Source organism: Corvus cornix, chromosome 8, assembly GCF_000738735.6.
Source record: "Corvus cornix cornix isolate S_Up_H32 chromosome 8, ASM73873v5, whole genome shotgun sequence".
NCBI lineage: Eukaryota > Metazoa > Chordata > Aves > Passeriformes > Corvidae > Corvus > Corvus cornix.
Window position 1 is genome coordinate 31339608 of NC_046338.1, and position 12334 is coordinate 31351941.

Here is a 12334-nt window from a genome sequence, read left to right on the forward strand (position 1 = left end):
TAACATCGTGCATCACAGAAGGCGACAACATCTTTAAGGGTATTTATTGTGGGCATACTAAATTCAGGACTGTACCCCACAAATTAATTTACAAGGGTGGCAGAAGTCAGCTGGCTAGAGCTGCTATTGCTAATAGCTAGAAAAGACCCACTTAATCACTTTGCATTTTTATTTGCAGAAGATAAAGAAACATTTCTTTCACTAATAGTTTCATGCTTGTTTCATCTCATTTTATCTGGACTGCAGGATCTGTTTAATTTCATTTCATCAGTTTTCTAAGGTTCTTAAAAGTACCATATTTTCATAATCTTGTTATATCCATGAGATAAAAAACGATTATTTGCCCCACCATTTCCCAGATGGGAAACCACGGCAGAAAGAAATCAAGTGACTTGTTCAAGGTCACGCAGGGATTCTGTAGCAAAACCGGAGAATTAGAAACCTGAACCTGACTCCGAAAAGAGCCATAAAGAGAATTTCTTTACTGAATCCACAGATATTCTACTGCTATGTTTTTTAATAACATATATACCTGTGGAAACCCAGCTCTGAATGGACAGATCCTGTTATTTCTCTCAGATGAAAAAAAACCCAAATTCTCTCACCTGCATCACAGGTGTGGCTCTATGAAGAGGAAAAAATGGTAATGTTCATACTTTAATTTATTTTTCTCCTAAACCTTAGCAGAGCCATAACTAGAGTGCAATATCAAAGTTCTGTACATTCAAGATGTGTTGCTCACGGGATCTTGCTGTTAAGTCATGAATTGTTCAGTACTTGGATTTTTCTGTTGGTTTTTAATTACAGCAAAATAAATCACTCAAGCCCCTCTCCCCTCGATGACGGCTGCCAATGCAGTTTTGTTTGCAGTGTTTAACAGCCTCGGGAACTTTTTGCTCTTGTACAGGCTGGGCAGGAATGAAGCAGGAGCACGCAAAGAATCTAAAAGGAATCTGGAAAGCACCAGCTTAGAAGGAGGAGGTTGTGCCATGGATGGGACATGAATGAGGAAAGTAGTACATAGCAGAATAGCAACCAATAGACAATAACAGCAGTATATAGTAAAAGCAAGTGTATGTGCACATATATATATCATATACATACATATATACATATGTATATGTGTGTACTGAACAGCTGCCTTGTTCACTGCCTTCTGTCCACACAAAGCAAATGTCCTGCAGGGCAAAACAAGAGGTGTTTTCCAGAGACAGTTTCCAAAGGTTGTGAGGGTACAGAAGTACCATTTATACACCCAGAAACACCAACAGTTGCTCATCATAATAAAACCTGACACCTGGCCAGCCAAGGCTTTTGCCCTGCACCTCAAAACCTGACCTGTGGAGCCAAAGAGATCTTCTGAACATTTCTGGCAAGGTGGACACGAACAGATGCTTTAGACTCAGGCAATGTCAAGGGGAGGAGCAGGTGTGTCAAACCAAGTCCCTGGCTGCGTCCAAGCTGCGGTTTCCATCTCTCTTCCAAGCTGTGTTGAAGCGCATTGGCAGAACAACATCCATCTGGGATGTACCGAGTGCTGAGCACAGCAGTATTTGTCCTCTGCAAAGAGGATACGAGCAGAGCAGTCCAATCTGCATAAACATCGCATTAATAACAGCCTAGGTGAAGATTGCATTTTAATTCTGAACTCCAGCTGAAGGACCTGCTTCTTTCAAAGTTCAGAGAAGCTTCTTCAGTTGCTGGTATTGACGAATATTTCAGTGTCCACTTCCAGGGAAGGCTGTGTGCACGGTGCAAAGCCACAGATCCCAGGCTGGGACCTCAGGCTTCCTCTCTGGTTTAGGAGTTCAGGCAACACCCAAACACTGTGCTTGGGCAAGGGCTTGGGCAACCAGCCATCCTTAGCACATGCAAACCCCTGGAACAGAACATTTTGCAGGTCACAGCAGACACTGGATTTCTGAGGAACAGGCAACACCACATCTGCCTCTGCTGGTTTCTCTCACACAACAAACCCACCTTAATGATTATTTACACTTCCCTCTTCCAACCTTCCTCTCTCCTCCTATGCAAACGTGCTATAAATACAGACTTGGCATAAGGCCCACCTATCCATGGCTCAGCTTCTCCTGATCCTAAAGGTCTTTTTCTGGACAAGCTGTGATTTAGCTCCAAGTTCCTGTAAGCCTGAGCAACTTCTTCCAGCCTCCATCAGCACTAATGTGACACTTGCCTTTGTGTCACCGAGCTGACACCTGTACCTTGAGAAACCAAATTTCAGCAGGACTCATGTGGACTTCTATATGGACATCCTCCTCCTGAGGGTCCCAAGAGTCCTCTAAGAGTTGTTTGGGGTTTCGGAGGGAACCCTAGCAAAAGTCACCCTCCACTGTACATGCCATAGGACTTTGCCCTGAACAAGACCAAGACCTCTGGCCAGTGTCAGATAATCCGTCACTATAAGCTACTTGCATCCAAGCCAGATATTTATTGCTATTGATCTGCCTGGTCCCAGCGAAAGACTTTTGTTCTCCCAACCCGGGACTTTGACCTCAATTAAGTTATGAATTTCAATCCGATAGACTGCTCCACTTACCCTGCTGCTCTCCCTGACTGGATTAATTAGAATTAGCTAGGCTGGGAGTCACCCCGAGCGCCTCATGGATCATGTTATTTTAATAATAAATAAAGAGACAGCAGCGGCATACAAGGAAGGATTTTGAAAGATTGTTCATCCCAGAGCATCATTCAAGAACTGCCAATACTAATTTCTCTGAGTTTGATTACCTCATTTGCTTCTTTTTATTTCTATTCATTAATTGAGTTTTATCCCCCATTACTTCAGCTCCCCAAATGTGCCCTTCCTATAAAGGAACCAGACACACGCTTCGCTGTTACAAAGTTTTATTACTGCAGCTCATCAAAAGTATAGTTAGCAGGAATGGAATAGTCATTAAGCATTTAATAATCTAATAGTGCTGGAAAAAAAAAAAAAAATATATATATATAATAGGGGAGGGGGAAGGGAGGCAGAGGGATAAGACAGGCCTGTCTGTTGCCATAAAGTGTGCACTGAGGGCTGGCTATACAGAGGGTTTATTGGCTCTATTTAAGCCAAGCATCGTCCAGAAGGTAACATCCAACACTGGAGACAATGCACATATCCATCAGGATATTTTCTGACAGTACAATAATGCCTTTGGAACATGCCTAAAACGGGCTGATTACCAAAGGAATTTGATTGGCAAGGGGAAGTTTCCGAACTAGTGAGCCGGGGCCTGATAGCTGCATTATCCTTATTACTTGCCCTTGCCTGTAAAAGCAATTACACACCCGAGGATGTCGGGCTGCCCAGGCCTGCACTGAAATGGATTGTCTCGGTCAGCCACGGCACAGCCACGCTGTGGAGTTATTGACCCATAAATGAACACTTATTTGTCATGCTCATTTGAATGTTTAATTGGCTGGAACAGCAGAAACGGATTTGGGTGATGGAAGTCCACCAATTCTTCCAGTGCTGGTACCCAGCCTGCAGACAGGCACCTCCCAACCCGGGAACGAACGCCACAGCCAGCTTCAACTCACCTTCAACATGTGGAAGTTCAGGCCTGCCTTTTATAACAAACTTTTATTCCAGCCAAGCCGAGCACTGTTAAAAGAGGAGGGAAGACTCATTCCAACATGGAATGTCCAAGGTGGGACAATCCATTGGTGTGCTAGATAAACTAGAAGATTACTCCAAGATAGGATTTACTTGTGTTACAAAAGGGAGCAGCTGAGTGGTTTTTCTGTGACAGGCGGAGGGAGGATGGCACCAGCCTTCGCTTCCCTGTGCAGGCCAGCACCACCAAGACTTCTGCTATCCCACACGAGTGGGGATGCCTGTTCACATGGGTTTCCAAAACACACCCTCTCACCAAAGACTATTAAATGATGTCACAGAGCAAGAGGGAAGGTCTTTGCTTGAGAACTGGTAACAAAATCAGAGACTGAATAGGAGTAAACAACCAGCTTGCACAATTGCTGGTGAGAGCTGGAGCCTCTGAGGGGTCTGTGCAAGGGCCTGGCTTGTTCAGCCCACACAAGTGAACAGGGGAAGTAGGCTGGGAGTGAAGCATCCAAGTCCTTTAAACCAAAAGCTGCCTGTAAAATGCTACAAAAGCATCTCAAGGTAATGGGGTGAAAAGCCTGCAGATGAAATTCAGCTCTAATAAACACCAAGTAATGCACACGTGGAAAAACGATCTTCAGTCTAAATCCAGTGCAATGGGCTCTGAACTAGCTATTACCTCTGTGGAAACAGATCATGAGTTATTACAGACAGCTCTGTAACACCAGCTCTGTATTCAATGGTAGTTTATAAAAGACAAACAACAAGGAGGTATTATGAGGGGCGGGGGGTGGAGGGAAAGGAAATAAGAAAACATCACTATATTGCTTCATTATATCTCATATGGCACTTACAGCTTGGGCACTGGGACAAGTGCTGCTCCCTTCATCTGAAAAGAGTAAGGAAGAACGAGAAATGAACCAAAGGATGACAAGTGGCAAAGTTACTGAGCAGCTTCCAAATGGGGTGGGATTAAATAGATAAAACTCCTCAGTCTGAGAAAGAAGTGATCAAAGGAAAGCAAGGAGGCTAATAAAATCAAAATCAGGACAGAGAAGGTAACTGGGGGAACAATTCCTGTTTCTCATTACACAAGAATGATGGGCTCTCACATGAAATGGTCATGTCAAGTGCATAGCAAATGCACAGTTTAATTACAGGACTCCCACTAGCATAAAGTTTGGGAATCCAAAGAGGGATGAAAGAAATGTATCAAAGAAAAATCTAGAAGTGCAAAGATAGTAACAGTGGTTCAGGATGCCTCCAAGCCACAGATTCTGGGAAAATATATGAAATTATCACTGTACACTTACCCTACTATGTCCCCCAAGCATTCACTCTTCCCTGCCACCAGAGACATGACTCTGAGCTAGAAAGTCTCCTGCACTGACACTGTTCTCATGGATGCAAAAGTAACATGTACAAGTTGAGAAACAGGAACCTACTAAATTAGCTTTGCCATTTTCAGTGCTGTTTCGCCACTTACAATCCATGGAGCTATAATCAGGAAACATCTTACTGAAAATATAACCAAAATAAGCTTAAAGAGTTACTGCCCCAACAACGTCTAAAGCAATCTTACTTGGCAAAACTTAACTAAAGCACTTTGTACTGAAGACTGCAAATTTGAGATGCTCCAATGATTTACCTAGAACTGGGGTGGGTTTTAGTTGTTGTTGTTGTTTTTTGTTGTGTGTGGGTTTGTTTGGTTTTGGTTTTTAGAGCGAACTGGAAGAAACAACTGCTGACAACAGATGAATACAAAATTCCATGTGGAAAGTAAAGCCAGGCTTTCTCAAATGGAGAAGTCTGCAAGAAGAAGGTGAGTGGTAGAACTTCTTCAAAACAGGGAAAGCTTTTCCAAGAGGCTGATGGTAAAAGAAGATGTTCTGGGAACCATCTCTGAGCAAAGAGTAGCTGATGGCCTGGTGGTTCCTCTGGCAGGGATGGGTGATGCCAAAGCCTTAGGGAATGAAGCATGGCTGGAGACCATTCCCAGGGTGATTAGAGACCATTCCCAGGGTGATTAGAGACCATTCCTAGGGTGATTCGTTCACCTGAAGAACCAGCTTGGCTGCCAGCGGTATCCTGTTTGCGCAATTAACCAAACACCTTAATGAGGGGCTAAAGGAGTTCCAACAATGACCTCAGAATTACAGATGTTCTAACACATGCTTATTTCAGAGATGACCCTGAGACCAAGGGCCATGGGGCCATCCCACCTCCTCGCAGGGAGGCATTCAAGGTAAGGCTCTTTCCTGTCTCTGCAGGGACACATGAAGGCAGTGGGGAGTAAGATACCTGCTCCTCCTCCATGGTGCCACCTGCACTGACCTCAAAGCTCACTGCTACTGCTGCTGCTGGCTCCTGTCTGCTGTGAGCACTGACACAGAACGTACCACAAAAGAGTTGTGCTGTCAGGCACGGCATCAGGCACAAGGCTCCCTGAGCTAAAACTATGTGCCTTCTGCCAGACTGCATTCCTGCCCCAGCACTGGCCATGGAAAGTGCCTCCCTCTGCACAGCACAGCCCTCAGTACGAGGTGATGCCCACAAGCCACTAAAATGTGCCGCTGTCCTCGGTCCCGGCTTTTTAAACCCTGTGCTTTGATTACCCTGAAAGCATCTCTAGGCCTTGAGTGTAAAGCAGCAGAGACCACTGCGAGTTTCTTCAGGACCAGCTCTTGGATTTCACTTTTCAAACGCTGGTTTTGCAAGACACGGGAGCCTGCAGCAGTTCCTGGCTGGTGAGCTGCTTTGCAGGCACATGGGCTGCCTGAGCAAGGGTGCCAACTGCTCTGCTGCACCAGCCCTGAAGCAATGATCCATCTGTCTACAAGGAGCAGAAGAAACAGACTGGACACGTCAGGCTGGAAGATGGGAAGAAACAATGCTAAAAAGCCCAGCCTGGACAAGCAGAAGGAAACATCTCATCATCTGTACAACCTATGGTTACTGTTGATGAAGCCTGAGGTGTCTTCAGAAGCCAAGGAGCAAAACAGGGATCAATCTCTGCATTTCCCAGCATATACTGAGAGTGCCAATATTTTGCAAATGTTTCTGCTGAAAGGGACTTTTCTCCCAGTAGGTAAAAACAGCATCTGCTGAGTGGTGACCATTTAACATTCAACCTGCTGCCAATCTACATTCCACAGAGAGACCCGCAGGAGAGACATGGAGCTGTGCCACTTGTAATAACTGTGTGACTGGCACCATGTCAATGCTTTAATGTAGAATGCTACCCTCTGTCACTAAGCAGAGTTCTCCTTTCTTTTGGCTAATGGCTTTCACACCCACTGGCAACGGTGTCAAGGCTGAAGGGGTACGAGGCTGCAGAGTCTTTGGAGATCTGCTTGACAAAACTGACCATGGAAATACTGACACAGGGATCGGGGTGGGGGGTGGTTAAGGGAAGAAGGACACTACTGTGGTTAATGAATCTGCTCTCATTGCTTTGCTTTTCAGCTCTGTGTAGTGCCCCCATGCACTTCCCACTGTAGCTCCCTCCCACAGCAATGGTCAATTCAGCAGTACCTGTGACACCCTTTGCTTGCTGTGAGCAATGCCAAAGCCTCTGCTGCAGTATCAGGTCCAGGACAGGGCCCCTTGTGGCTTTATGAGCCAGGCTTTTAGTGTATGTAGGGAGAAATTGATCCTAGGGACATTAACTGCAAGGGCACGAGGCTGTCGTGTTCCTATTTAATCTCAGCCAGGTTTAGAGAATGGTCATAACAGCAGAGGACTTTGGCAGCTGGCACCCTACCCACAAGTGCGTTTGCATCCCCATCTCACTGGGGAGGGGGAAAGACGTGTGGTCCTTGGTCACAACAGTCAAAACATCCACATCAATTTCTCCATCTCCCTACAGGCACAGAATCATGAGGGCATGACAGATGTTCGGTGCAGGAGGCAGGGACGGGATGCACATTTGCTGAGACCAGCTTAATTTTTAAATATCTGCACGCCTCCAACACAAGACCCTTGCTGTGAAATCCAAACGAACAAGGCTGAAAAGAAAAAAAAACGAGCATGCAAGCAGGCCTGACTATTCCTTGCTGCTTTTTGTCCTATACAGACACAGTCCTTTTAAGAGTCAGGCAGGAAAACAGAAAACCTATACAAACACACAAAACCAACAGACCACCAATCTTAGCCATCTTCGACATATCCATAATTTCTGCTTCATTTTTAGCTAATGGTGGAAATTAGTCTTTGGATAGTTGATAAAAATCAACCTGTCTCTGCTGGGTTAGTACTGTGATCTGTGGCCCAGCAACTACTTCTAGTACAATTGATTTTCCTTTTTGGCAACCAATAGGCCAGTCAATAATAATGTTGTTTGAGAAGGATTGAGTCATGAGGGAGATGAACCCTCCCTGCCATTTATTATGTTTGTATTGTCTCAATTTGAAAAGGTTTTTTCTTTTTTTTATCCCCAGTCAGTGAAGGCATTACAAGGGGATGGCTGCTCCATGTTCCACATCTCCAGGAGCCCTCTGACTCACCAGTGCTAGGATGCAAATAGAGGAGGAAAGTCAGGAACCGGGAGAAAGACAACCTGGAGAAGCAACCATGCTCCTCCTGTTACTCTAAATATCTTTAAAAAAAATAAAAAAGAAAAAAAAAACCCGATTCAACTCAAAATATGCTGACAAGCATCACCTCAGTCCATAAATATGACTGAGCAGCCTTGCATGAATTGGTACAAGATACAAATCCAGCACTGGCACCAAAAATCAACCAATGCTCTCTGCAGACAGCATTGACACCAGAAATTACAACTATATAGGAATGAATAAAATAAACCCCACATATACTAACAACAGATTTCTTAACCTGATGATTTTCAGCTTTCGTCTCAAGTTTCCTTCTCAAACACCTGAAGGGTCCATGAGTGACCACTGAGAACTTGCTGACCAGTGTGTTTAATGCCTCAGTGCACTGATCTGCACTTTATTGGGAAAGTGAAAAGTCAGCAAATAAAAACTGAAGATCAGTTACAGCTTTTTTCATCCTTTTAGTTATAATTACAGAAAAATTTCAGCACAGAAAATTATTACCATAACATTGATAATTGCACAATGATGCAGTTTAAAAATCATAAAATACTTAAGATACAGTTTAAACTCAGCAGCTCTACCACATGGATATGTATGTACACAGCCCTTAATGATCCTGTGTGTCAAGTGATACCATTCCCTTTACAGCTCACAGTATTTATGTTAAAACTTGCTCACGTGGCCAGATAGGCTTGAAAAGCTCTACCACAGTAAGCTGAGTTGCTTAGCACCACTCCAGGATAGTTCCCCATACACTCCCAAGGGCATGCATGAACACGTGGATTATTATTTTGGAGAAAGGAGCACCCACAAATGGAACAAAATGCAGCCACAGAAAGTCCAGGAGCAAAGCCTGTGGTCTACATCCCCCAAAAACACTGAAGGAGCTCCTCTGAAAGCTGCTTGAGCAGCACCTCACATCCAGGAGGTGCTCTCCCCATAGAGGAAAGCGGTTTTCCTTTGTTGCTCATCCTCTGCAAGAAAAACTTGTGTCTTCATATGTTTTAAAGCTAGAAATGGGTATTATAGTCGTGTTGCTGCACTCCTTTGTAACTGTTATGTTACCACTGTGTTATGCTTTTACCATAACATGATTATCTTTTACCATAACTTTATGTTACCGTTACCTTGCTGTTTTAGGCAAACAGTTCCAGTGAAGGAGGCTGTTCTCAGACTGAGCCCCAAGCTCTGGGTATTCCCAGCAGAGCTCCAAAACACCATCCCACCACCCACTGCGACATGGCCTCTGGCACTGAAGACTTAGGTAATTCAATTACACAAATGCCCCTTCTCAACAAAGCAAAGCAGCCTGTTGCCTTTCTGTATCCCCTCACCCATGGCAATTGCTTTACCACCTCTTTTCAAATGTGCTATTAGAGCTAATTATGAACAACCAGAGCATTCAGTGGCTGCAGCTGTTCAGTGACATTAGTGAAGCACCCTTTGGAAACTGCAGCACCACTGTTAAAAAACAGAGCACAGGCACTGGATCACTGCAGTCCACAGGCATGGGTTATTCCCAGAACTAAAGTGGTTTTGAGCATGCTACAAGAATGAGCAGAGCCAGGAGACCACTCTTCCTACTCCTAAAGCTGCCTGTTTATCAACAAAGAGCAATAAGTTGACTCTTGCAGACCCTCTTGATCCAGAGACTTTGACAATCGATAGTACAAAGGTAACTAAAATAAGGCAGCAAAAAGGGATTAAGGCACATCTGCAGGCACAGTGAACAGGTAAGACTTGCTCCAGGTCACCCAGCAGAGCATCACTGTCACTGCCTGCTTAGGGCAGCTAAATCCTTTAGTGCACTGCAGAAGAGCCAAGATGGAAGAACATTTATTAAGAAGGTAATGGAAGAGAGTGTAAATCTGTCATGCTGTTTGACTAACTTTTTAGAAGCATACTAAAACATAGGCATTAAAAAAAAATTGGTCTGTAACATTCCTCTCCTTCACTACCTGCTCATAACCCTCCTAATCCCTAATTTATTCTTTATGTCTCACGCTGCCTGCACGAAGGTGCTGCTGCAAAACTGAACAAGACAGAAGAACCCCTGAAGACCTGGAGAGGCAGGTGGGAATCGTGGAGGCTGCTTGGACACAGGTGTGAAGGGAACCTCTGCTGGGAGCACATCACTCTAGAAAAACAGCATCACCCACTCAGCAGGTATTCCCTCACACCAAACCCACTGCTCTTTGCAGCCCATGCATTCACTGACAGTGCCTTCGGTAATGTCTCATAGCAGGTGCTGCGGTGTTATGGCCTGTTAGGAAGGCAGTTTCTTCCTCTCACTTTTTCTTCTGGTTGCTCTTTAAATTTTTCCTGCTTTTGCTTTGGATGTGAATTCTTCCAGGGCAAAGGTCAAAAAAAAAAAAATTAAAAAAGGAGAAATAAACATTGTCACAAAGTCTTGAAATGTTATTGCAATTTATATATGGTTGAGAATAAAAATGTGTCTGCCTTCTCTGGGAACACACCTACGTGCAAACAGAGACCTTTATAAAAAATTCTCCTTTATTACCTTGGTGGGGAAAAACATATCAAAGATTGATTTTTCTTTTTATGGCTATTATTAACCTTTTGTTACTGGCCAAAAATAATCTGGTTAGAAAATGTGCAATGCATCAAAAAGTAAAGAGAAGAATTTAACAGAAAATTAATGCTCAAAGGAAAAAAAAATACGATGATTCTCCCTTTGCTTTTTCTTCTAAGAGTCAGACTTTACCTCCAAAGGAATGAGACAAGTGTCAAAGAGAAGAGATGTTTCTGAGAGAACCCAGAACCATCTCCCAGGCTGCCAGGGCGAAGGGAGTGGGCAGCTGCCTGATTCCACTCCTTCCCAATTTCAATGCAAAGCTGTTCCTGCCTGTGTCCAACACACCACTCACTAGCTCTGTCTGAAAGGAGATGGACAGGGCGTGCAAAGCCCCCCATTTGCACTGGCTTCACTCTATCCCTCTTCTCTGTAGGGAAAAACCCTGATAAAATCCATTACTACAACTGAAACCCTGGAGACCTAAGCATGAACATACACATCTCATCAGCCACGGCAGAGCTGTGCTTTCTCATTCCCGTCCCACCAGCAATGCTGCCCAGGAAAGGGCAAGACAGACTTTTTTACAACAATTTTATGTGTGTGTAAATACCAACACAACTGTCTGTAGCCTGTGAATGCTACAGCTCTGCTGACAAGCCTTCAGACTGCAACTCTGCTTCAGATCCACCTCATACAAATTCCCAAAGCATCTACTGAAGGCTGCTCAGATCTCACCAGTGAGAGCTCCAAGATTCATCAGCAGAGGTGTATCTATGTCCAAGCTGGGAAGGGGAGCAGAGCCAGTAAGCGCCATGATGGTAAAGTGCAGTCAGTCGTGATCTGACAGAAGTATGTTGGACAATTATTTCTGAACACGATCACATTTACACAGGCCAGCCCTTAACTACAACAAGCTGACAGAACTGAGGGTGTTGACTCAGGAGCACTGGCAGACCCAGGATGACTGGCTGGAAGAAACCATTTGCAAAGTGGTTGCTGAACCAGTTTAGGTCAAAACCCGCTCAATTCAGATACCCTGAAACTGGTGTCAGCTAAGCTCAGACACGTGGGCTGCAAACCTCAGTGGCTCAAAATTCTGTTATTTTTCCCAGGTTACCTTTTTTGGATGTTCTTACAAGAGAATCCCAGAATGGCTTGGGTTGGAAAGGACATTAGAGATCATCTAGTTTCCAAACCCCTGCTATGGGCAGCAACACCTTCCACTAGACCAGGCTGCTCCAAGCTCCATCCAGCCTGGCCTTTGAACACTTCCAGGCATGGGGCAGCTACAGCTTCTCTGGGCATCCTGTGCCAGTGCCTCGCCACTGTCACAGGGAAGAATTTTTTTTCTGAATATCTAATCTAAACCTACTCTCTTTCAGTTTAAGTCATTCCCCCTTGTCCTGTCACTACATGATCTTGTAAACAGTCTCTCTCCATCTTTCTTGTAGGTATTGGAAGGCTGCAATTAGGTCACCCTGAAGCCTTCTCTTTTCAAAGATGAACAATCCCAATTCTCTCAGCCTCAGAGGAGAGGTGCTCCATCCCTCTAATCAACTTTGTGGCCTCCTCTGGACTCGCTCCAACAGGTCCATGCCCTTCCTGTGCTGGGGCCCCAGAGCTGGATGCAGCTCTGCAGGTGGGGTCTCACCAGAATGGAGCAGCTTT

At 44.6% G+C, this 12334-nt stretch overlaps 1 protein-coding gene across 1 annotated transcript in view; it reads right to left on the bottom strand.

Moving 5' to 3' along the window:
• Nucleotides 1-12334, bottom strand: part of ACBD6 (acyl-CoA binding domain containing 6) — an 81227-nt gene that overhangs the window by 26729 nt on the left and 42164 nt on the right. The gene's annotated exons all lie outside the window — the stretch shown is intronic.